This window comes from Sus scrofa, chromosome 18 (assembly GCF_054392235.1).
Source record: "Sus scrofa isolate SSC_HxYL_T2T_F1_AM1 chromosome 18, Sscrofa_HxYL_maternal_Yorkshire_Landrace_v2.0, whole genome shotgun sequence".
In the NCBI taxonomy this organism is placed as follows: domain Eukaryota; kingdom Metazoa; phylum Chordata; class Mammalia; order Artiodactyla; family Suidae; genus Sus; species Sus scrofa.
Window position 1 is genome coordinate 53,526,875 of NC_139400.1, and position 23,812 is coordinate 53,550,686.

At 46.3% G+C, this 23,812-nt stretch overlaps 1 protein-coding gene across 7 annotated transcripts in view; it reads left to right on the plus strand.

Moving 5' to 3' along the window:
* JAZF1 (JAZF zinc finger 1) overlaps positions 1-23,812 on the plus strand; it is a 338,636-nt gene that overhangs the window by 82,571 nt on the left and 232,253 nt on the right. The window contains exon 1 of one of the 7 annotated variants that reach the window (XM_085004790.1): positions 6,989-7,103. The gene's annotated coding sequence lies outside the window, so the exon portion shown is untranslated. 7 annotated transcript variants of the gene reach the window in all.

The window sequence follows — 23,812 nt, forward strand, 5'->3', positions numbered from 1 at the left end:
CAAATACACCAGGCACACCCTTTTAGTGGGCTTAAAATTTAACTTGTCAGTTCCTTTAGGGATTCCTTTTTCAAAGCCTCTTTTGCATCAGGGTGGAATAAATGTGATGTATAACATGTAATTCTGCAGTAAGTCATGTGTAGTAGCTAGCAGACAGCTGGGTGTGTGATAGAGGTAGGCTTAACATGTAGCACAAAGCAGTAGTTAAAATGGAGATGATGAGCCGGAGTGTGGCAGACGTATCAGATTAAGCGGGTTTGAAATCAGAGTTGTGGTGGTATTTGCAAAATTCATGTGGCCCAGTGAAAATCAAAGGGGAACTCCTTATTCAGTGCCCCTGTTTTTACCTGCAGAGTTCTTGGAGTTGACGGCTTACTTCATTAAGTCCCTAAACATCACGCTCCAAAGCAACACTGAAAATGCAAACCTGCGTACAAATCCCTTTGCTATGAGTCTCCTTTTAGTTGCTCAGATCACATCATCTCTGATCCGCTACTAGTGCCAGCTCAGTGTTAGGTTGATTAAGAGCCTTATCTTCATCCAAAAGTAGGTAAATGATGCTTAAAGTTTTGGTTCATTCCTTCCAGTTTTTAGGCCAACACAGAGCACCGTGCTTTCCACACAGACGTCCCAGACTTGCTTCGTGGTGGTCCTGCCATCACTTTCCAGTGACGTGGTCCAGTATTCTCCTGATTCTGCTCTTTCAGGCAGACTTTTACTGTTCAGAATATTGTGTGGAGGTTTTTAAAGTAGTGCACATTGGCGGTGGTCTTGTGGTCTTCTGTTTTCTCTTCCATCCTCATCCTCCCTAAAGCTCTGTGTGTGAAGCGATCAGAAGATAAAGGTACTTCGGTGGTGGGTGGGATCACCCGAGCTGGGAAGCCAGCCATGCTGCCTATGGAGCCCTTACGTGCTGCCTCTAAACTACAGGACAGTGAATTACACCTGCGGGCTGCTGTCTGAGATCTCGTGTCCATGCCTCTGAAAGTTCCCATTCCTGCTCACAAGCTGGAAACCTCCTCGTTCACAAAGAATTCATCTTGTTGGTTATGCCTCTATCAGTTCCACCCGAGCAATCAATAGTTTCAGAAAGAAACATTTCTATGTGGATTTGTGGTGGTTTACTTTGCAGAAGTTTCAGGCACGCCCAGAGATGCTCATCTAGAACCCAGAGTTCCTGTAAGGATGGTGGTTTACCAAAAAACACTCTTATGTGTTGTTTTGTAAATCCTGGTTTATAGTTTATTCTGCACTTGATTTATGAGCAGAAGGCTGACTCCCGGTTACTAAAGCCGCCGGGCTTCTGCTTGCATCCTCAATCCGGGACTTGCCTCTTTCTCCCTTTTAATAAACGGGGAAGCGTGGAACACACTGTTCGTTTCGCTTCCTTCCAGTGTTGGGTCGCAGACTAATTAACAGAGTGAAGCAAGCATCTTTCAAACCTTGGACTGTAAGTACTTGGATCTAGATCATCAGTGCTGTTAAAAAGCACAGGATGTTTGGTGCCTCTCCCCCCTCAGCGAGCACAGAAACTTCTCTTGGCTCTTGCTGGGATTGCGGCCGGCCAAGTGCAGCCCTGAGCACCAAAATCTGAGTTGCAAAGGCCCCATCTCTTAGAAGGAAAGTAAAGGCCGTCTTCTTGTTTATTGGTTCTGTTTTTGTGGCTGGTGGCTTTTGAGACTGTGTTACAAAGCTGATCCATCTTACACACCCCCTCCCTCTCCGTTTTGGTGAGGTTCCCAAGCTTGGAAGATTTAACCTTTCTGAACTGGAATTTATTAGCTGTAAGAAATGCCTTTCAGCCTTACTGGAAGTTGTGAATAGACAGTGAAAATTTCATAGCATTTTTTTCAGTCAGTCTGAATACAAGTGAAAAAGGAAAAAAAAAAAACCCAACCCCCGAAGCACTGAACTTTGGGGATGGGAATGTGTTGGCTGAGTCTAGGGAAAGAGCAGAGATACTGGACTTTTGGACAAGGTACGTTCTACTCTTGGAAAAGAAGAGACCGGTGTCCGTTCCATGAATGCAAATGAAGTTGGCCAAGGTGTCAGCAATAACAGAAAACGAGGCACGAGGGGCTGGCAGCCCTCAGTCCGCATCCTAACTTCGTGGCTCGTTAGGAGAAGTTAGAGTGGCTCGTGGCTTCCTGCCTTGGGCTGGAGAGGGGGCTGGAGAGGGAGGGCGGGGGTGGGAGCCTGGGAGGCGGAGGAAAGGAGATGGGACATTTAGGGAAGGACATTTCCCTTTGTTTTGTGAACACTTTCAGAAGGGGAATTTGGGCTTGATTAGCGGGCTTTCCTTTGGGGACCTTCCGGACACAGTGGGGATGATAGGTGTCCTCAGAGTTTCCTGATGAGGAGACGACTGCTGTGTGTGGCAGGCTTAGCACAGCGGCACATGGCGCGTGCACAGTAAGTGTTCGCTGTGGCCGGGATCACCGTTAAAATTTTAGCTATCTGCTGCCATCAAATGCTGAATGGGGAGTCCGAGCATTCCCTTCTCCCCAGTGGGACACACTGCTAGGCGTCCTTGTATTCCGAGGAACTAGAGCCTAGTTCAAGGGGGACCCTGCCATTAAAAGTGAACCCCGTTCCATGACAAAACAGAATTGACTCTCTTCTTAGGGAGGCTGTGGTTGAGGAGGAGTTATGTATTAATGTCCTTTGGTAGTTACTAAGCACCTTTTATGAGCCAGGTACCCGGCTAGGTGCTGCGAATATATAAAAATGAAGGCGACAGAACTGGGCCTTGTACTCAGTGAGCTCCTGTTTTCTTGGGGCTGGAGATGTAGGTCAGGAGGCAGCTGCAGTTGCTGAAGAGCTGCAAGGTACAGGGTTCTCTTTGGCGCCTACTGGGGCATTAACCCCAACTGGGGAAAGGGACGTTCCAGCTGGGACCTGGAAGAGGAGGGGACAGCGGGGCGGGGCAGGAGGAGCACTGCCTTCGGGGGACTGAAAGGACCTCTTTATGGCTGGAGGGCAAGGTCAGGGCTGGGGAGAGTGAGAGGAGGGAGGGAGAAGCCCCCACAAGCCTTGGGAGAAGGGACAGGAAACAGCTGGGAGAGACGCTAGGTTTGCACTTCAGAAAAGGTCCCTTTGGCTGTGCTGTACAGGCTAGGTTAGAGGGAGGCAAACCGGAGGCAGGGAGGCCAATTAAAAGAGGGTTGAGGAGGAGGTGACAGGGGTCTGGGTCAGGTGGTGGAGGGACGTGGGCAGGATTTCCGGGAGGAAGGCAGTCTGATGGAATTGGTTTTTACAAGGTAGAGTTGGTTGATGGGTCGGCCCTTTGAAACCTCACGGTTTTCTCTAGCCGTGAAGATACTGTTGGACTTTATTTCTATAGTTTGATCTATTCAGCATGTAATGATCAAACAGAAAAATCCAGATTTATTGAAAATGCTTTTGAAAACTACCAGCCCACTGCCCCTGGAGAGCCTTACACACTGCTGTGAGAGACCTTGGCTACCGTCCCCCCTTATGCCGAAGCTAAGTGGTGGAGTAGTTCAGGCAGGGGACCTGGTACCCACGTGGAGAAGGCATAGGGACAGGAGTGCCTGTGTGTGAACCCCTGAATTTTGCCCTTCGGGGCAGCATCTTGTTTCCATAGGTCCCCATTCCCTTCCCTTAGCTGGTATCATGTTTTTGTTTGGGGTTTTTCTGTTTGTTCTTTAAAAAGATCTCCTGTCCCCACTGTAACTCCTGACTCCAGCCAAGAACCAGCTTCTTTGGTTCTTATCTCCATCTTCCCTCCCATGCTTCTTTCCTGCCTCAGGATTCTCTTTGGGGTGGGTCATGACTCATGGACTTGCCTTGACCTTGATCTTGGCTTAAAAGCGCCCTCCCAGGCCCACTCCAGGTGGTGTCCCATTGCACCCCCGGTCCCCCCTCTCCTCCAGGATGGAATTCCAAGCTCAGAACCTCAGAACTCTGTTGCTCTGCCCCTGCCTCTCTCCAGCCTGGAGGGGCTGGGGCGGGGGTGGGGGGTCACTAAGGAGGGAAGTCGGCACAGGCAGTGCTAGGCCTACTTCTGGCCAGCCTCTCGTAACCCCATCCTTCCACAACTGGTTTGCCCTTAGAACCAGGTTTTACTTAAATAGCGGCATAAACGAGTTGTTCCTGGCCTATGAATTGTGGGCAACAGCAAGAACAAGAAAAATTCATCTGTCTTCATATTTGGCAAATGCAAATGCAGCCCAAATCAGATTATGTATTTTGTTTTGTTGAAAAAAGAAAAGAGAAAACAAAGCCCCTGATGGCCGACGTGCTAACTTGATCAACCCAGCATTTGAAAAATGCTTACCCTTGGTTTTCAGCCTCGTTGTTCAAGACATAACAGAAACCCTGCGCTTTCGTGTTCCCGGGGGTTTACCACGAAGAAGCTGAGCAGCCACGTCCCCACTCCTATGTAAAATCTAGGTGTGTCAACACTTGTGAGCTCTGCTGTGGCGTGTTTGTGAATGTTTACACTACAACCACCACGAGCACTACACACATTTTTCTGTAGGAGGCATTGTAGGAGCTGCTAATGGGGGGAGCAGTGAGCACGACTCCTCTTGGATCCAGGTGAGTTGTGTGGCTTTGAGCCTCTTTGTGTTTCAGATTCTTCCTTTAAATTGCATGCCTGGACTAGATTTTTGGTTCATATTTTCTTAGTTCTAAGATTCTTTAATTTATAAAAGAGCTTAGGGACTTCAATAGCCAGAGACCTGTTTTTGAGTACTGCTCAAATATAAACCTTTTCCAAGTCTGAACCTTCCAGGGTGTATGCTTTCCCAGCATTTTTTTCTAGTTAATTCAAATTTCACCTTCAACTTCCAGAAGTAAGCAGAGGGAAAAAATGACTGTTCTGTGACAATGCGATTTTGTTTCCTATTCAAGGGCCCAGCCTGTTTGGGGGAATGGACAGAATTCCTGCCATGAACGTTTCATTTTCAGGCAGCACAGGGTTGCATCTCACCGATGTCACTCGGATGAAAACCAGGGAGCAGCCCCCGTGTCAGGTTTGCACGTGCCCGACTGCACGGCATCGTTTCTGTCCTGAGCGTGTCCTCTGCTCCAGGCAACCAGCCTCCCTCCATCTGCTCAGCCTGTTTGCAGTTACAGGCTTCCATCAAAAAGCCGCATAAGGTGTATTTCCTTCAAAATGCATCACTTCTCAGATGGCTGATTTTTTTTTCCCACCTGAGTGTGTCAGTTGTGTTCAGTTAGTATCCTTGTATATTCACTTGCCACTTCTATCACGTGTCTGCATGCGTAGGGTTCCCCAGCCTAGGTGGAAAGGCACTGCTTAGTACGTGCTTTGAATGTGGGACTGTGTGAATGAATCAGTGCTGCCTGATGGCATACCCGATGCCACGCAGATTCATTAGTGCCAAGTAGAAAAACGACATGACGTACGTACGTACATACAGGAGTGGGCCAATGACGTCATCTTTGTTTACCAAAAATGTGACATTACTATTGTAATTGTGGAGGCATTGTTTTGTGGCAGTCTTCCACGGTGGTTTGCCAGTTTTTCCATTTCTCCCTCCTTGTGGGTACATAGTAGTGGCACAGTTCCCAGACTTTGGCTGAGGGCCATATGATTGGTCAAGCTGGTTGCTCCCTATGACTGGTTCCAGCCAGTGAGTCCCACGTGGGAATGAATGATACGTAGCCCATCTGGGCAAGAACATGTAATTGCTGATGTGAGGTTCTCTGGGTCCCCTGGTCCCTTTCCATGGGGACTGACAACGCTCAATGGACAAGTAGTATAAGCAAGAAAGAAAGCTTGTGGATTTGGGGGTTGTTTGTCTCCTCAGCAAAACTTATCCTATCCTGTCTATGCAGTGTCCTTTTTTGTACTTGGAGCTTACAGTGTTTTTTGACACAGCGGAGTAGTTAAGAGCACAGACTCGGAACCAGCCTCTCCTGTTTACTGGTTGTGTTTACTTGGGTAAATTGTTAAATTCTGTGTGCCTCAGTTTCCTCTTATGTAAAATTTGGTGGTTTGTTTGTTTGTTTTGCTTTGTTTTTCAGGGTTGCACCCTCGGCATATAGAAGTTCCTAGGCTGGGGTTGAATGGAAGCTGCAGTTGCCAGCCTGCACCACAGCTACAGTAGTGCTGGATCCGAGCTGCATCTGTGACCTACATCACAGCTCATGGCAACTCCAGATCCTTAACCCACTGAGCGAGGCCAGGGATTGAACCCACATACTCGTAGATGCTAGTCGGGTTCGTTACCTGCTGAGCCACAACAGGAACTCCAAAATTGGGAATTTAATAATAGTGTCTATGTTACAGAATGGTTATGAGAATTTAATGTGTTAGTATTTGAAAAGAGGCTTAGGCTATGGTTAGATGTTTGTTGCCGAAAATAAATGGGAGTTCCCTTAAGGTGCAGCAGGTTCAGAATCTGGCACTGTCATTGCAGTGGCTCAGGTCACTGCTGTGGTGTGGGTTCAGTCCCTGGCCTGGGAACTTCCACATGCCATGGGCATGGCCAAAATAAATAACTAAATAACATTTTAAAAATAAGGAGCTGTGGGAGCTCTTTAAGCATGGCCCATCTACTGACAGAAGGTTTAAGCTCTCAGAGATGGTCCTGTCAGGCAGACCAGTGACGTGGAGCTGACTTTGCACCTGTGTCTGATCTTTGACTGCTTCCGAGCCTGTAGCATAGAGGGAGCCCGGAGCCCATCACGCTGGTGCAGAAGCACGTGGTGCCCTGGGCTTCGGTAAGGACGGTGGCGGTGTGGCCCCTGAGAGTCATAGAACGTCTGAGATTTACTTCCTTCTTGTCACTGTCCCAGTCTTCTGTGCAGGGAGACCTTCCAGCCTGTGGCCGCCTCCTTTGTTCTGGGGTTCCCAGGCCCCCCCACCCCCCACCCCACGTCATTCAGCTTCCGGAAATCCTGCCTCCTTCCAGAGGCATTCTCATTAAGAATTTCAGACAGCTCGATTTCCTTCCACCCTGCCCTTTATAAACATCCAGCTCATAGAGCTCTCGAATTTTTACCAGGACAGAATATAGGACCACTCACATAAGTTGCTATACCTCTGCTGTTCGTTCCATTGTATCAACTCTGGATTACTTCATCTGTTTAAGGAAACAAACTCTGAGGTGAGCATTTGGCTTAACTCATTTCTACAGGGCTTAGTAAAATGCTCTGTGGAATTGGAGGCACCTAATAAATGCTTTAGACTTTTGAATGATGCTGTAATCATTTTAATGGGAGCTGATGTGTGCATGTTTCAACAAATGGCATATTTTCCAGCAACATTCTGGCAAATTAGCAGCTTCTAAATTTAAAAAAAAATCTATACTTAGAAAATGATTTTTGTAAACTGCAGTAATATGCAGTTATTTATTGCTAAGTTGATTTCAGCAGAGGTTGAAATGCAGTGGTAGAGAACCAAAATTTAGTTTTTGGGCTGTATTTGTTTGTTTTGTGGAAGTTGGTTGGCATGGCAGGGGTTAGGTGTGAAAGGGGGGCAATTTAAAGGCGTTATTGTAATAAAGCATATTTTAAAGTGTTAGTTAAAAAACTCTTTATATTAGGTTAGCAGATGTGATCTGGCACCACCTCTTCCCGCACATGTGCCCTTTTCATTAGGAATGTGTGCCTGATGTGGTGCAGATGGTATTTAAGCCACTTAGTAATATTTTCCACAACCTGTTTTTAGTAATTAGGCTTGAATTTACTGGTTCAAAATACTGGACTTGGCCTTTTGGCAACTTTGTAAACTAAGGAACTTGACATGTGGCCAGTGAACCAGCAGAGGGCAGTGTAAGCCAGTGTTTTGTTGGCAGTCAGCAGTCCCCCTCCGAGGTTTCCACATTGGAAAGCTCGAATGTTCTCAGCTCACTTGAGAGAAGTGACAGGAGAATTTTTTTTTTTTTAATTAATTGACAGTGAGAAAGTTTTAAAAGTCTTTGGTGGATTGTCTCTAGTAAGAAGATAAAATTTGCGGAACAGATTTGAGCCACACTTTTAGGAATTGCATTTTTTCCCCCCTCATTTCTCCATCCGCTGATATCCATGACGGTGTGAATCCATTTATAAGCATTTCCTTAATGTACTTGAGACGTACTATTTAATTTGATGAGAGGGGTTTTTCCTGAGCTCACTTGGGGGATACTCGTTTTCAGCATCACGTGTATGAGGATATCCCGTTGCTTTTATGAAAAGGGAGTAAAGGAACGGGCATTTCCCAGTCGAGTGTCCGTGACCATCGGCGTGAGACAAGGACAGCCTCTTGTTACCCTCTGCGCTTTCCCCGCGTCACAAAGCCTCTCCGTGAATCCCAGCCTAAGGCTCTCGCTTTCTGCTTCCACCTGTTTTCTGCAGTTTGGAAAGCAGGACACGATCCTCGCCCTCTCACTTCTCTCTTCCAAGCAGCCTCTCCATCAGTTCCGCGGACCCCTCTCCCTCTGTGGGTCTCCGCTCTCACACCACGCGGTTATGCGACTATTTGTGTCTCCCTCCACAGCCACACGGTGCGGCCCTAACCCCTGCGGGACTGTCTGGAGCTGGGCTTGTGAGGAGGGGTTAAGGTTAACGAGGCTGTGAGGGCGGGGACCTCATCCAACAGGACGGATGCTCTCGTGAGAAGGAAGAGATGCCGGGCGCTCTCTGCGTGTGATGGCCGTCTGCCAGCCAGGAGGTGGGCTCTCACCAGGCTCCCAGCTGGCTGGCACCTTGGTCTGGGCCTGGTAGCCTCCAGAGCTCTGGGAGCGTGAGTGTCTGTGGTTGGTACCACCCAGCCTTTGTATTTGGTTATGGCAGCAGGACTTAAGACCCCACATGTCTGAGGCGCCAAGGTTCCGAGCGGGGACTGTCTTTGCATGTTGGAAGCTGGCAGAGGCTCTGCCGAAGGCCAGGTAGGCTGAGGCTGGGCAGAAAGGCAGGGTTCCGCGGGTGCTGGGGGCCCGGCCCAGGCCATCTGGAGGGATGCGTGAGCACGAAGAGACTGGTGCCTTTGAGGGAGCAAGATGCTGTGGCCTGGGATGAAAACGAAGGATTGTAGGGACGGATGGGGTGAATTTGGAGATGCCTTGGAACTAGTCTGCATCGTCTGGCCTCGATGCTCTGGGAGGCTCCTCAGAGGGGGAGGTTCCCAGCTCTTGGGAACACGTGGGCGTCAGGCGTGAGCCAAACCAGGGCAGGAGGCCGGGCCTCTCTAGGCTGCCAGCTTTTCTGGGTGGGGCTTCTTTCTGCGGGGAATTCAGATGCACTTCTGGGTGTTGATGCCCTCCTGCCTTATTGCTGAGGTGCTTTGATGGGAAAGGCCCAGCCCTGGAGGAAAGAGGGCATCGGCGAAAGAGTGAGGAACGGGGAGAGGATGCAGGCTGGTATCTGTGTGTCCCTGTTTCCTTCTTGCAAATGTCCAAATGCTTCGTGCCTAATGGGTCGTTCTTCCTTGGTGGCATTCCTGTCAGTCAGGTGGCTTCTCAGCAGACACTAATCTAGAAGCAGCACTTACGCACGTGTGTCGGGTCACAAACGCATTAGCTTATGGTTCCGAGAAGCCCAGGCCCGTCGCAGCCTCTCCCGGCCGTCTGGTCTGCTTCCTGTTGGCTTTGCAGATGATGGGCAGGGCGGGGCAGCCCTGCCTGACAGATTGCACCTGCCTCTGACGGTGGGCGAGCTGGTCCTCCAGTTTCCGCCCTGGCATTTGCCAGCGATGGCACCTCGAGGCTGGCAAATCTGGCTGTTCTCTGGGGGCGAGCCTCAGAGACCTGTGTTCGCGGAGAAGGGAGGATGGGTATTGGGCTGACAGAATTTATGTTTTTATTTTGTTTTTAATTAAAGTATTGTTAGTTTACAGTGTCGTGCCAATTTCTGCCGTGAAGCAAAGTGACTCAGTCATACAAATATGTATACATTCTTTTTCTCATTTTATTCTCCAGCATGTGATTTTTTTGTGTGTTTTCTGATTCCTTCTAGATTTAAAAAAAATAAAAATGTCTGTTGCCCCAAACAGAACTTCGACTTCTCTCTCAGGGGACTGTGTGCTGGACGCGTGGATGTTACTGCGTTTCCTCCTTTACCATTTTGGGCAAGTGCGCTTTTCCCCACCTCTGAGGCCTGAGGCCCGTGTCGCTGTCTGGCGTGATCTCATTTCTGTGTTCACGTGGTTATGGTCTGTCGCTTGCTTTCACTTTAAGGAAACAAGTTCTATCAGGGCCAGAGCTGGGGTCTGTCTCGCAGGTGTTGGCACATCTCTGCTGTGTTCGCAGCAGCCCGGCCGTGGTAACTGTTTGCAAATGAAGGTCTGGGAGAGGGGACGGGAAGGCCCAGGTCCTCCGGAGCCCTGCAGCTGCTCCTCTCTCTCTGCTTCTGCTGTCAGCCTTGCTCACTGCTCTCCACCCACTCCTTACTCTGTCGGGGACCCATTCCGAAACGGCTCCTTGCTGTCGGCTTGTTTGTGGGTGTTGGCGCAGGGGGCGTGACAGCGTCTCGAAAGCAGGGGGCAGCACCTGGTGGGGGTGGGGGTGGGGGGCGTCTGGGCCCTGGGCAGGGACGTGGCCTCTCCCACAGAGCTCCTTTATTTCCCAGCCAGTGGGCTGTGTCCTGCTGACTCACCAACAGACAATCCGGGGATCTCACGGCCTCGGAGCCCTGGGTGGATTTTAACCCTGTGGGATGGTCATACCCACCGGGCAATGGAGACATCCCGGGAGAACTTTGTAGCAGGTTGAAAAGTAGATGTGTAAGCGGTAACAGATGAAGGGTCTGCTTTTTTTGGAGAATTAAGCTTGACGTTATTCCGTCAGTACTTTTTTATTTGCAGTACCGCATTCACTGATTCTGACCGATGGTGGGAGGTGGGGCTGGATAAGTCGGCTACTGAAACAGCATGATGGAAGAATGTTTTTAAAAAGATAGGCCGTTCGATGTGCTCCAGATACACATGGTCACTGGAGCCAGAAGTCCGTGTAGAAATCCTTCACGGGATATGTTTTAAAAAAGGGGTTAAAACGATATGAACGAACCTATTATTTGTTTGTGAATGGGGATGTCTAGATAGAAATTTCTAAAAGCTCCAGGCAGTAGTTTAAGCTGCGCCCCCACTTAGAATTTTTTAGCCCCTTCTGAACATATGGTGTAACAGCAAAGATCAGTCAGGCATTGTATTTTAATCAAGTGAAAGCCAAACAGGGAGGTGCTTCTGAGACTGAGACCTTTTTATTTTCTTCTTCTGCTGCTTTGGCAGTGGTTGGTATGGCTCTCTGCTTTCTTTTCCTTAAAATGGGATATTAAACGTGAGATTATTGCTGCCAGGTTTAGAAAGTAATTTGAAACTAAAGTTGATAGTTTAAATATGACCTCCTGTCCACTGGGTTTCCTTTATATATGTACACACACACACACACACACACACACACACACACGAACACAATGATTACCTATATACGTGGGGTCATGTACCAGCCTCCAAATATACCCCCAAGAAGAGGACAAAGAAACTAGTGAAAGGGTTCCCCGCATTTTAACCTCTTTTAACTGGAGGTTGAATGTTGCTATGTACTGTGTACTTAAGCCGTTCCAGCACAAATTTTTTTCTCCCAACAACACTTGAACTGCATGAAATGCTACTGCTAAATTGATTTTACAAGGTTTTGACCTGTGGGCATGCTAAGATAAAAGCTGTGTCCTTTAAGTTCCGTCAAGTGGGATTTAAGGACCCTTACGTGTAATTTAAGGTAAAAGAATATTTTCCTGTTTGGACCACACACATACACCCTGGCTATTCTGATGGAAATATGGATGCTGAAGTCTGATTCTGAATTTTAAAACCCTAGTAATAAACAAATTTTATATTAAATGAATTTCCCTTGATCTTATTATGTATTTAACTTTACAGTGAGATCTTCATTCAGGATTCATTTTTTTCAGGTTAATCTTCAGTTGATTTTAAGAGCATATAAGAAATTAAAACCTTATTCTCTTTGCTCTAAATGTGGATTTAATGGGAGTAGAACCTAAATGTAAAAATCTAAACTATTTTAAGAATGTTCTTAGTGGTGAAAATTGTTACGGTAGCACATTGAGAGCAAAGGAGAATGTCTCATACATACCTAGTTTAACAACTGTGGTTTTTAATAATTGTGAAAAATTATATGACCATTAGAGGGAAACATTAAATATTCATGAGAATATGGACTTTTATTGGATACCTAATGAAAAATTGAAGTTCAGGGTGGGTGATAAAGTACAGTTCTCAAAGGTATATAAAAATAATAATTCCATTTCATCTGATAGGATTAGAAAAATAATTTTAATGAATTTTTAAATAAAATAAAACCAAAGGATCTGTGGAAGAGGAAAAAGAGGAAGACAAACGGAGGATGAGGAGGCATGGCAAAAATCAGGTGCCTTGGCTTGGAGTTCCCGTTGTGGCTCAGTGGGTTAAGAACCCATAGTATCCAAGGAACTCCTAATATCCACGAGGATGCGGGTTCAATCCCTAGCCTCGCCCAGTGGGTTAAGGATCTGGCATTGCTGTGAGCTGCAGTGTAGGTCACAGAGGCGGCTCGGATCTGGTGTGGCTGTGGCTGTGGCATAGGCCAGCAGCCATAGCTCCAGTTCCACCCCTCCAATTCCCCCTGGGAACTTCCGTATGCTGCAGGTGTGGCCCTAAAAAAAAAAAAAAAAAAAAGTCAGATAACTTGGGTTCAACCTGGGTGCCATCAATTACTAGCCTTGTGGTCTTGTAAGGTAAACAGCTAAGCCCCATTCTTCTCCCTAACGTGGGAGTAATAATACTGTTTCATAGGGCGTTGTGATGCTCAGATGAGATGATTCAAATATAGAGGAAGTTAGCTATTAACTTGTCGCTTAGATAGAAAAGTTGAACGTTAAGAATGTGTTGTAGATGCAACACGATGGAGGATAAGGTGAAAAAAATGTATGTACCTGTATGGCTGGGTCGCTTTGCTGTACAGCAGAAATGGACAGAACATAGTAAGGCACTTACAATAAAAAACTTTTTTAAAAAAGACTGCCTTGTAACCTTAAAGTAATCTCTCCCCTAGGCACGTAAATTGGCCTAAAATGTATATTAGAAGTCCACAGTAGATTCTTAGGATTCTTTGATTGGGTGTGACACGTAAGATAAAGAATGGGCAAGTTAAACAGTCGCAGAAGGAATTGGAGGAAACCCAGCATTCAGGTTGCATTCTGACTGGACACGTGCATCTTTGGTGAGTAGAGAGGCAGGCTCTTCGTCACGATGAACATGACGGCGACAGCTGACTCCCACCGAGTTCCTGGGGTGCGCTGGGCACTGTCAGCGCAGCACAGACGGAGTCTGACTTCATCCTCACCACGCCCGGACACGGGCAAGGACGCTTCCACCTTTAAACTGACAGCGGAGGAAACTTTGGTTTAGAGGTTAAGTAATTGCCCTCAGTGGATGTTGGGGTCAAGGTCCTGGCAGGCTGTTGACTGACATTGGTGCCATGATGGATTTGGGGTTGCTTGGGTTCTTGGGGATCCAAATCTGACATGGCCTTTTGAGTCTCAGTAGTGTAATTCTCCCTTTGAACCTCTTGTGTCTTCCTCCTCCTCCTCCTCCTCTTTCTTCTTCAGAGAGGCTGTAACTGCTTAGGTTTCTTTTGTTTCCCTAGATACCTACCACTCTCGGTGCTTTTGTCTGTGTATTTTTTCCCCTCTCTTGCTCACTGGAAGGTGATCTGGCCACTCGGGACATCCAGATGGCGACCACATCGTGGAAAGCATTTTCCTTCAGGTTGAACATCAGGGGTGGTTGACCAGTCAGTGTTAATGGACCAATTTCCTATCTCAGAGATAATAAATCAAAAGGACCAAGGAGGAAGGAATTAACATGGGAATCAAGCTCTTTGGAAGCTTAAGAATGAATATACCCTTAGAGAGATTACAGAAACTCACATGAACACCCATCTCCACCGAAAAAAGAAACGCATGAAGTGACAAAATGCAAATCGCAATTTAGTGGAGTAATGATGGTTTGGCAGGTGAAAATAACAGTATTCCAGCAGAGGAGGATCAGAGGGCCACGCTCCAGAAATGAGGACAGACCCCTTCCCTCTGGGGGATGGTAGGGCAGGGATTGGAAGCAGAAGGAGGAGGAGACACTCCTTACACAAATCTGGCCAGACCTCATCACCCTGCCCTCCGACTTTGATCTCCGAGGCAGCAAGCACTCCTATTAAAATGAGGTTTTCTCAGGTAATTAGGGAACAGAAAAACACGTTCCACCATGGAGCCTCCAGGTCTAATTACTGGCAACCTTGTTGCACCTTGACAGCAAAAAGGGAGCCACCAAGAGCATTTACAGTGAATCGCTGAATTTCCTTACAAGATCCTGGAAGCCTGTCGGGAAACTGGTTCCTAACAGGAAAGTGTCTCCGAGTCAACAACAAAAAGATGTAGCAATATAGAAGAGAGTTTTCTAGAAAAGACGAAGACTTGGACTTTAAAAAGTGATGAAAGCTTTGGAGCACCATCTCAGTTGGAGGTGCTCTTGGCTGCTGTGCCCCTTGCCCAGCAAGCGATAGCCGAATGGGAGTTACCCCTGCATGGCCCGTAAGCTCTGGGAAGGGGGTGTCTTCAGACCCCACCCCGACCCATCCTTGGTTTTCAGTCTCTTTCTGTCGCCTGTGGGTGCTGATCTGTATCAGGGCTCTGGGTGTAGTTCAGAAGTTGTCAGGGAGTGAGTGACCCACGGGGGAAACAGGCTTGTCTGGGTAATTGCTTAGAAGCAATGACCCTCTGTCAAACCCCTCTCTTTACCCCCTTCATGCCCACTAGGAACAAATCAGTGGTGGGGGGGGAGAAAGCATATGTAAGCCTTCTGATGGTGCTCTTTCCCCTCCCTCTTCAAAACTGGCCACTTAAAAGTTCTCCCATACGGAGTTCCCCTTGTGGCGCAGCAGAAACGATTCCAACTAGGAATCGTTGGGGGTTCGATCCGTGGCCTCGCCCAGTGGGTTAAGGATCTGGGTTGCTGTGAGCTGTGGTGTAAGTCGCAGAAGCGGCTCAAATGCCGGTGTAGGCTGGCAGCTGTAGCTCCCACTAGACCCCTAGCCTGGGAGCCTCCATATGCCACAGGGGTGGCCCTAAAAGCAAAAAAAAAAAAAAGAAAGAAAAAGCAGTTCTCCCACAGGAGAGTAGTCAGCCATCAAGGAAAAGAAAAGGAAACGTGACAAAGACAGGAAGGTTCCATCGTCTCACTCCTTGTTTCGTATAAACAAAGGGCCTTTTCCCTACTGGTTGATTGGAAAAACCTCCTGTTAAAATGGTTATATTCTGAAACGTCGGTGTTCTAAGAAAACACGTCCTCAAGAAAATTTTCTCTAAGAAGCAAGAGATGATGAGCTGTAGGCAGAGGGTCTTCATTTTGTGTGACTTTTTCCGAGGAAAGCGGGACGATGAGTTATTCGTCTGAGCTAAGGGTGCCTTTCTGATCCATGTTATTTTATGAAGTTGTGTTGAACCCCTGTCTTTTTTTTTTTTTGTCCTGTTCTGGTAAATGTATAGTATAGGTTTTCCTAAAAAAATAAAAGCAAGCAAAAGAGGGAGTCCCCAAACAGCCAAGAAAAAAATTAGGGATCCCTTTGGAAAACTATTCTCATTCGGATCGTATTCCTTTTGCCTTCTGAAATGAGATGCAGTAGCATGTTTCACTTCGAAAGGACACTTTGGACCAAGCCTCCCCTCCGAGTTTACTTCCTAAGATAGTCCCGGCTCATGTGTTCTTGAAATCAGACTGAGACCTTGACTTAATTGTCAGTAACAGGATTTATGCAGCTTTTCAGATGATGTTGGTCCTTAGATTAGCAGTGGGTACATACTTTTGTCTAATCTGATCACTAATGTAGGGAATGTTCGTATAACTTGTTGAAAAACAAATCACAAAACTTTGTTTAAATTGGTCATTCGGTATCATAAAACTGATTGTTTGTAACATTCAGCTGCTTTTTAAAAAATGAATTAAACTGACTAGTGTGAGTTTCAGAGTAAAGAGAAGAAAAACACAATGGGCTCAATACGGGAATCTGTGTTTTGTGCATGTCATTGAAGGGAAGATTTGCCAGAGCACATGGCGCCTGCTCATGCCGCTGTGGGTAGGTTGTTAACTCTTTTTAAAATTCTACTTCTAAGGCTCTTTGTCATCATCAGAGGTAACCTTTTCTCTTGCTTCAGATGTGTTAAGTCTTTACACTTATTAATTCTTTTATGTGGTGTTTGTAGTTTGTAGGAGGAAATTGATTTTCTTGTAATGGGAAAATCATCACTCCTATTATGACATAAAACTTTAATTTGATGTCTCCTCCACTGACCCAAGCTAATTACAACAAAAACATGTTAACAAAGTGAGTAAAGTTCTTTCTTTCATGCATCAATTTTACTACTCAGGGCTGCCCCAGAAAGTCTTAAATGAAGGTGCTGCTCTGTTACCCTTGGAGTGTGTGTGTATGTGTGTGTGTGTGTGTGTGTGACCACTCTGACAGGCTGTGAAATATTGATGCTGAGGGTGAAACTTGAACTCCTCAGATCATCGGTTTCTTAGGAGCAAAAAAATATTAAAGGGGTTATCGGCAATGGTCAGAACACACAACAGCTGAAAACATGGACATAGCTTCCTCTTTAATTTGCACAGATCGGAATGCACTCCCTCAAAATCAAACGGAAATAGTAAAATTTAAAAACTTTTATGAGTACCCAGTGCAGCTGCACCTGGCTTCCCTAATTGCCTCCAAGCAAGTCATTACTAGGGAGGCAAGATGTTTAGCCACCAACAGCCCTTATTAATATATAATAGGAATTTACTTGTAAAACAGTATTATTGGGATGGCATGATGTCATAAAGACAGAGTGCTGACATTTTAGATGGTTTTACGTAGGAATGTTGAATTAGAATTTAAGAGCGGAGTGTTCCTTCGGTAATGAATCACAATTTGGTGCTTCAGGTGTAGGTTAGGCGAGTGGCTACATGGAATTCGTGATTGGAATGGACCTCCATTAAAGGCTGTGTTGGCGCCAGTGCATGTCATTTTCATGAATTATCTATGGGCAAGAAAAATCTTCTCTAGTGGTTTGCAGATGTGCCAAAAGAGACCATAGCAGGTGTAAATAAATGACATGTTTTAGCAAGGCTGCTTCCCTGGTTTCTGCAAAAATGTCAGAGCCTTATGATTATAAAAAAAAAAAAAAAAATACCTGCACATTTTCTTCTTGGTCTCAATGATGTGAGAAAATGGAGTACATTAATTTTGCTGGACCTCAAACTTAGGGTCTGTCAATATGGCTCGTGATTAATGGGTACAGACTTTTACCTGCCTCATAAATATAATGTGCCTTGATGACCGGGCTCCCTTTGCAGAGCAATAGTTAACATGATGTCAACACTTCCATTGTAAACCCTGTTTTTGGAGGGGTTTATAACTTGCCCATAAAAAGTCACTTGGGATGACACTTTGAATACGAGGTCTTAGTCCTGGGGGACAAAGATATTTAAAGGAATAGGTTTAAGTGCTTCATTTACCTGTTTGTAGTTTTATGAAGACCTAAGCTGTGTATTAAAAAATTCAGGTGTTATATACTTTAAAGAGAAAATATTTAAATAATTAGGAGGGTTTCTCATTGCTCATTTTGTTAAGGAAATACTCTTGGCTTAGGTGTTGGACCATTTATTTTATTTTTATTTTTTTGGGCAAGAAATAGATTTATCAAGATAGGATGCTTGTGAGGGACACAAGCAGGCAGGCCAGGAGACTCTTGGATCATTTATTTTAAACCAAAAGGGAACATTTTAAATGTGGTTACATATCCGAAGACATTTCAAAAAGCATTCTGTATTGATGTCTTTGGGGTTTTATGCCAGTTAGCCACATGAGTCACGTTTTAGGTCAAAATCGGTAAGAATTCCAAGACAAAGCTTGACATTTGCAAGCCTTGAAGTATGACATGAAGTGGGTCACCGTGGGTAAGAAGACAAGCTTCTTTTCTGAATTAGAACATACGTTTTCTCTTGTTTTGAAGGGAGAGGCCAGCTCTTTTCTGCCTCTGAGAGCATGGCCCTCGCAGAATGATAGTGACCCAGCATCATGGGAGTGGGGGGGTGGGGTCGCCTCAGGGTTGTGGGGTTTCTTAGGTCATGTCAGCGAAGGCCCAAAGGAACCCTGACGGTTTGCAGTGTGTAGTGCATCTCTTCAAGTTTGTGAGCCCAAAGCCCAGGAAGCCACAGTTAACTCTGTTGGAATTTGGGGGAGGCTGGATGCGAGGCTGTGGTCAGAGCCCAAACTTTTGAAGTGGGTGTTGAAGCGGCCACAATTTACTTGACTTGCTGGATAGCTTAAGAGTTTTAATTTCGAAAGTCATCTCACAGGGCTTTGTAATTGGTTCCAAAGCCACTAGTTGCCCTGACCAAAAGGGATTTGGGTTTTTTTCTTACAGTTTTTGTCTTTTGAGGGGATGGGGAGGCTTGGTTGTGCCATAAAGTCAGTAGAGCAAGATTCTTTTAAATCCACGCTGGTGGGTAAGTTGTAGGTTTTCTGCCTCCATTTCTCCCATCTCCTCACCCTCTTCCCTTCCCTCCCCTTCTCCAGTCATCTCTCCCTGCTTTGCTTCTATTTGCTTCTACCTACAATTCTTAGGTTCACGGGCATTGGACTGACCAGTTTGCTTGAGTAATAATGCAGGCGCCTGAATGCAGGTGCGGGGCCAGTGGGCAAGCCTTTTTTCTTTGAGTAACTGCTCACATGAGGAACTTGAGGAGTGTCCCTGATGGCCTACAGGTTAAGGCAGCAGTAGCATGAATTGGAACTGTGATAATACAAGTTTGTAGCACTGAATTTTGAAAAGTGAAAAATAATACAGTGTGTGCTGGTGCTTTGGGTCCCATGTATTTTAATCCTCACAACAGCCCTGTGAAGTAAATGCTGTATCCTGTCCCCGCAGCTTTGGGTACTGAGCTTTCGAAGCCTTCGTTACATGTTTTGAGGTCACGTGGCTTGTGAGCCGTGGAGCTAGGATGGAAACCCAGGCCTATCTTATTCTAAAACCCATGGCTCTCTCACTGTATGCGAACCCCTCAGAGCGCAAGTACTCATGAGTGAAATACTAATAATTATTCACTAATTCATCAGCAAATGTTTATGGAGCACCTTTCATGGAATACACCTCGTGCTAGGTTCTGGGGACACAGTATGAACAAAAAGCTTTAAAGAACTAATAGCCTTCAGCAGTTTATAAGCTGTGATGTGAGGGTGTTAGGAAGTAAACAGGGAATATCAGACTAGGCCTAAGAGCTATCCAGAGGGACGTGAGGAGACCCACGGAGCACGCCTGGACAAGGTGCTTGATCTCGATTTAACCAGCCAGCCAGGGCTTCCCAGAAGCTGAAAAGCTGAAGGAGGGGATGGCCTTAGTCAAGTGGAAGGGATTGTTGGGGGCGGGGAGAGGTGGGTGGATGAGGAGGAGTACAGCAGATGCAAAGTAGGGGAGTAAAGTATTTAAGTTGAAAGAGGCTGGAGGAGCTCTGATCGGTGGTCACAAGGGGACCCTTTGAACTGAGTTTAAGGAGTTTTGATTTTCTTAAGGCCCATGGAAGGCATTGGAGGGTTTTGAGCTGGGACAAGGTGATTGGATTAGCATTAGAGGAGCTGGCCCTGGTTGCCTTGTGGAACAGGGAGGAGATTCTGGGGTACCTGAGCCAAAGCCCCAGGCAAGGATGCTGGGGAGCCAGGATGGACGCTGGGGCTCTCCTGTGATTTGGGGGATGTGAGGGGTAAGATCTCAGGGAGGAGCCGTGGTGGGCAGCTCGGTGGACAGAGATGCCTTTCATCCCAGAGAGGATCAGAGGATAGCAGCCAGGTGCAGAGGAGGGAGCAAGTGATGCTTCCAGTCTTGAACTTGCAGGAGCCTAGGGAGTCACCAAGTATCGACATCTGATGGGCAGGTGAAGCCGGACAAGGAGCTATGAGAGCCATTACTGTCCACATATTAACTGAGTCCATGGAGGAAGAAGGAACTGAGAAGTGGGAAGAACACACGGGAAGATCTTCTAGGATAAGGACACACCAAAGCGAGGGAAATGGGAACCTGCATAAGAGCAAAAGGAACACCCAGAGGTGGGAGAACAGTGGACAGTGGTGCTCATGCCCCCCCAGATCTGTGTGTTGAAATCCTACCCGCAAGGTGATGGTGTTATTTAGAAGGTGATTAGGGCATGAGGGTGGAGCCCTTGTAAATGAGATTCGTGCCCTTCTAAAAGAGACCCCCAGAGCTCCTTGCCCCTTCCACCTGGGAGGGCATTGCTGCAGGGCGCTGTCTGTGAGCCAGGAAATGTGTTCTCCTCAGACACCAAAGGTGCTGACGCCTTGATCTTGGACTTTACAGAACTGTGAGAAAACAAGTTTCTGCTGTTCGTAAGTCACCCAGGTGATGTCCTTTTGTTAGAGCAAGTGGGCTAGACAGAGGAAGCCAAGAAAAGAGGGTTTCCAGGAGGGAGGCTGGTCAGTGCAGTTGATGCTGCAGAGAAGCCAGATTTACAGGGACTACAAAGGTGAGTCACATCTGCCTCTCTACACACACGCGCACATGCACTCATGCATGGGCGCACACACACACACACACACACACACACATACATACATGACTTGTGTCCTAGAAGGTGATCCTTTGGCATGATTTTTTTCTGAAAAAATCTGTCAGAATCTCACTCTGCTTTGTCTAAGGAATGCTTTAGTAGTCCTTAAAGTTTTGTTCTTTCTCATAGTGATCATAGTGATCTATTTTAAAACAGCATAGAGGCTTTTCAATAATAGACATATTTGTTATCTCAGAACATACTTAGGCTGAAAGTAACTTTTGAGATCAGCTTATCCAGCCCTTTAATGTTACCTTGTCATTGATTTGTTCAATAAACACTCATTAAACTTTATCCTCAGCCAGGTATATAGATTAATAAGGGTTTTACCGCATTGATCTTATTAGCAGAGTTTTGTTGGAAGGCTGTCATGGTATGTGAATATATGGACACGGAAGAAGTTCCGTCCTTGTTAATTTTTTTTCCTATTTGGGGAGATGGAAACACAGAACATAAAGTCATATTGAGTCGTTCTTCATGAGGTTTTGAGCACCTCACACTTGTTGGCCTGTCTGTTAAGTTCCTGCATATCACTGTGCCTCTGTTCCTGTCCCGTGTCCCTCTAGGCAGTGCTCTAGGCCAAAGCTCAGGGGTAGAGCAGACACCATTACAGGTGCTCCAGGCCTCACCAGCTCATCCAGGAGCACGGAAGCCTGCTCCTGGTCCTGGTCTTCTGTAGGCCCAGGTCCCTTCTAAGGTCCTTGAGACCAGCCACCCTGTGTGAATGGGTGAAATAGGCTAGTGGTTGTGGCAGTCACTTCCCTTATTGACACTGGTTTTGACCAAACCTTGCAAACTCGAGGTACCCAGAGGCTCTTGATGCTTCCCCTCATGCTCATCCTTAGCAGGTGTAGACCCCCGGCCCCCAGACCTCTCCCCAGACTCTCCTCCAGGTGGGAGCTAGGCAAGGGTGTGTCTTCCAGGCACCATGCATCTGCATGTGTCTTCTCTCAATCATAATGTCATTACTGTAAGTGGGGAGGGGGGCCACCGGGGTGGGGGGGGGCTGTTCCAGGCCTACTGAGGAGTGGGAACGCTTAGCTTCGTCTGTCCCCAAAACCTGAACAGGACTTGATCACATTCCAGCTGTGTGCTCTCCTGCCTGAGGACAAAGGAATGCAAAGCATGCTCTGGCTCAGCCAGCCTTTTCTCTGCATGCTGACCCCGCCCCTGCAGAATTTTCTTGTCCTTCCCCCACACTTACCAAATGACTCTCTTTCTTCTACAGAACCTTGATAACCTCCCACCATTAACAGATCACTCATCTGATCTATGGAGCACACAGTGTTGTAAACGGGTGTTATAGCAATAAAGGTGGTTAGCAGTATGTTGGGTGTCGTGATGAGGTTATAAGGAGCCACACATTTAGAACAGGGCCGGCTGCATAGTGAGGATAATTAAATATTTCTTCATTAAACATTTGAGAGAGGAGTCAAGTTCTTTTTTGGGGGGGGGCGTAGGGGGAAGGGTCTTTGCAGAAGACCCCAGGCCAGGGATTGAACCCATGTCATAGAAATGATAATGCTGGATCCTTAACCACTATGCCACCAGGGAACTCCAGGAGCCAAGTTCTTGAGTGCTTACTTGGTCCATCATCAAACCTTTGATTTGCTTGTAAACTGACTGTTGTCATTGGCATTATTTTAATATTTGCCATCCCGGGGATAGACTCTCAAGTAATTTTTTTCTTTGGAGACTTGCTGCTTCCATGATTTCTCATAATGACAATATATTTTAGTTTTTTGATAGTTTTCAGCATGGCTCATTGCTGTACGCCAGTGTCACAGAGAACTGGGGATGAAGTTGTATTTTGAGCTGTGCGTTAAGACGTGGTAAGAATGGAAGCAGGAGGCCGTCTGGCATGATGGTGAGTGCAGAGATGGGATTCAGCAGTCATGGCCCAAGTTAGGCAGGCCGTTTCATCTCATTTATCTGCGTCTTAGATTTCTTAACTATAAGGAAATGGGACAACATGGGATCTCAGGTCCCTGCGGTTCCAAAGACTTGTTATTCTAATTCTAGAGTCCAGGCAGATCTATCAATGGCTTTTTGTTCCTACCATTTGTCAATAATTCCACTGGCTCGAATGTCTCTGTTCAAAGTAGGGAGGAGGGCAAGACTTGGCATCATTACTCAGCTCATCTCTCAAGACAGCTTCTCTTCCCGTCTAGCACTTCCTGAAAAGACTTTTTATCATTTGTCTAGTGGTTCAAAAAAATGCATAGATGTAGAGTGTCTGGATCCATTGTTCCCAAATTTAAGATTCTTTTCGTAAATTTCCTTTCTGTTCTGTGTCTGAATCCATTGTTCCCAAATTTAAGATTCTTTTCATAAATTTCCTTTCTGTTCTGTGTCTGAATTTCAATTCAGGCTCTGCAATGGCATCAAAATAAAAACACAAAACAAAACAAAACCTCAAGTAGATCTTTTTCATTGTCTATTCCATGTCAAGTGTCCCTCTCTCCACTAGCCTGACAATCAAGGGTTAGTTAACATAAAAATAATCTGACGGTAATCCTCAATTCACAAAATAACTTTGCCTTCTGAGTAGCACTACAGCTCGTTCACCACAAGAGGGCAGCACAGGTGATTGAATGAAGGAAGTGGCTTCTGCAGAAATGTTTGTTGTTTTAGCTCCAGTTTACAAAGTGTTTTCATGTGCATGTGTGATGGTCTCGGTGGTTCTTTGCTGTAGGTAAAACAGGCGCAATTATTCCTGTTTAATAGATGGAGAAGCTAAAACTAGAAAGGATTAGAGATGACCTGCATACAGTTGCCCAGCTAATACATACCATCCAGTGCTTGAGTCCAGCCAGGTCTTCTACCTGACTGGAGGTGTCTTTACTACACCACTCTACCCATGAATGGTGCATTATCATCATTCCAGTGGCCTCCTAAAGTAGAGCTGGGAGGCTCTACAAAAGCTAGAAAACCATCTGTTCTTTGGTAAGTAATAGTTTGCAAACTTTTTCATGTGATACAGCATCTTGGAAAGCTTTCCAGACCCCTCCAGGGTCTTCTCTTCCAGAAAGATGGGAAAGGCTGGGGATGTTTGCTTCCTAAGTACCGCCGTGAACCCTCCGTCATTGCGTCTCAGTTATTTGAGGTCTTGTACGGTGGGTCTTGAATAGACAAGGAGGATAATGCGAGAGGCTGAAGTGCAGGAGAATCCGGACCCAGATGTACACA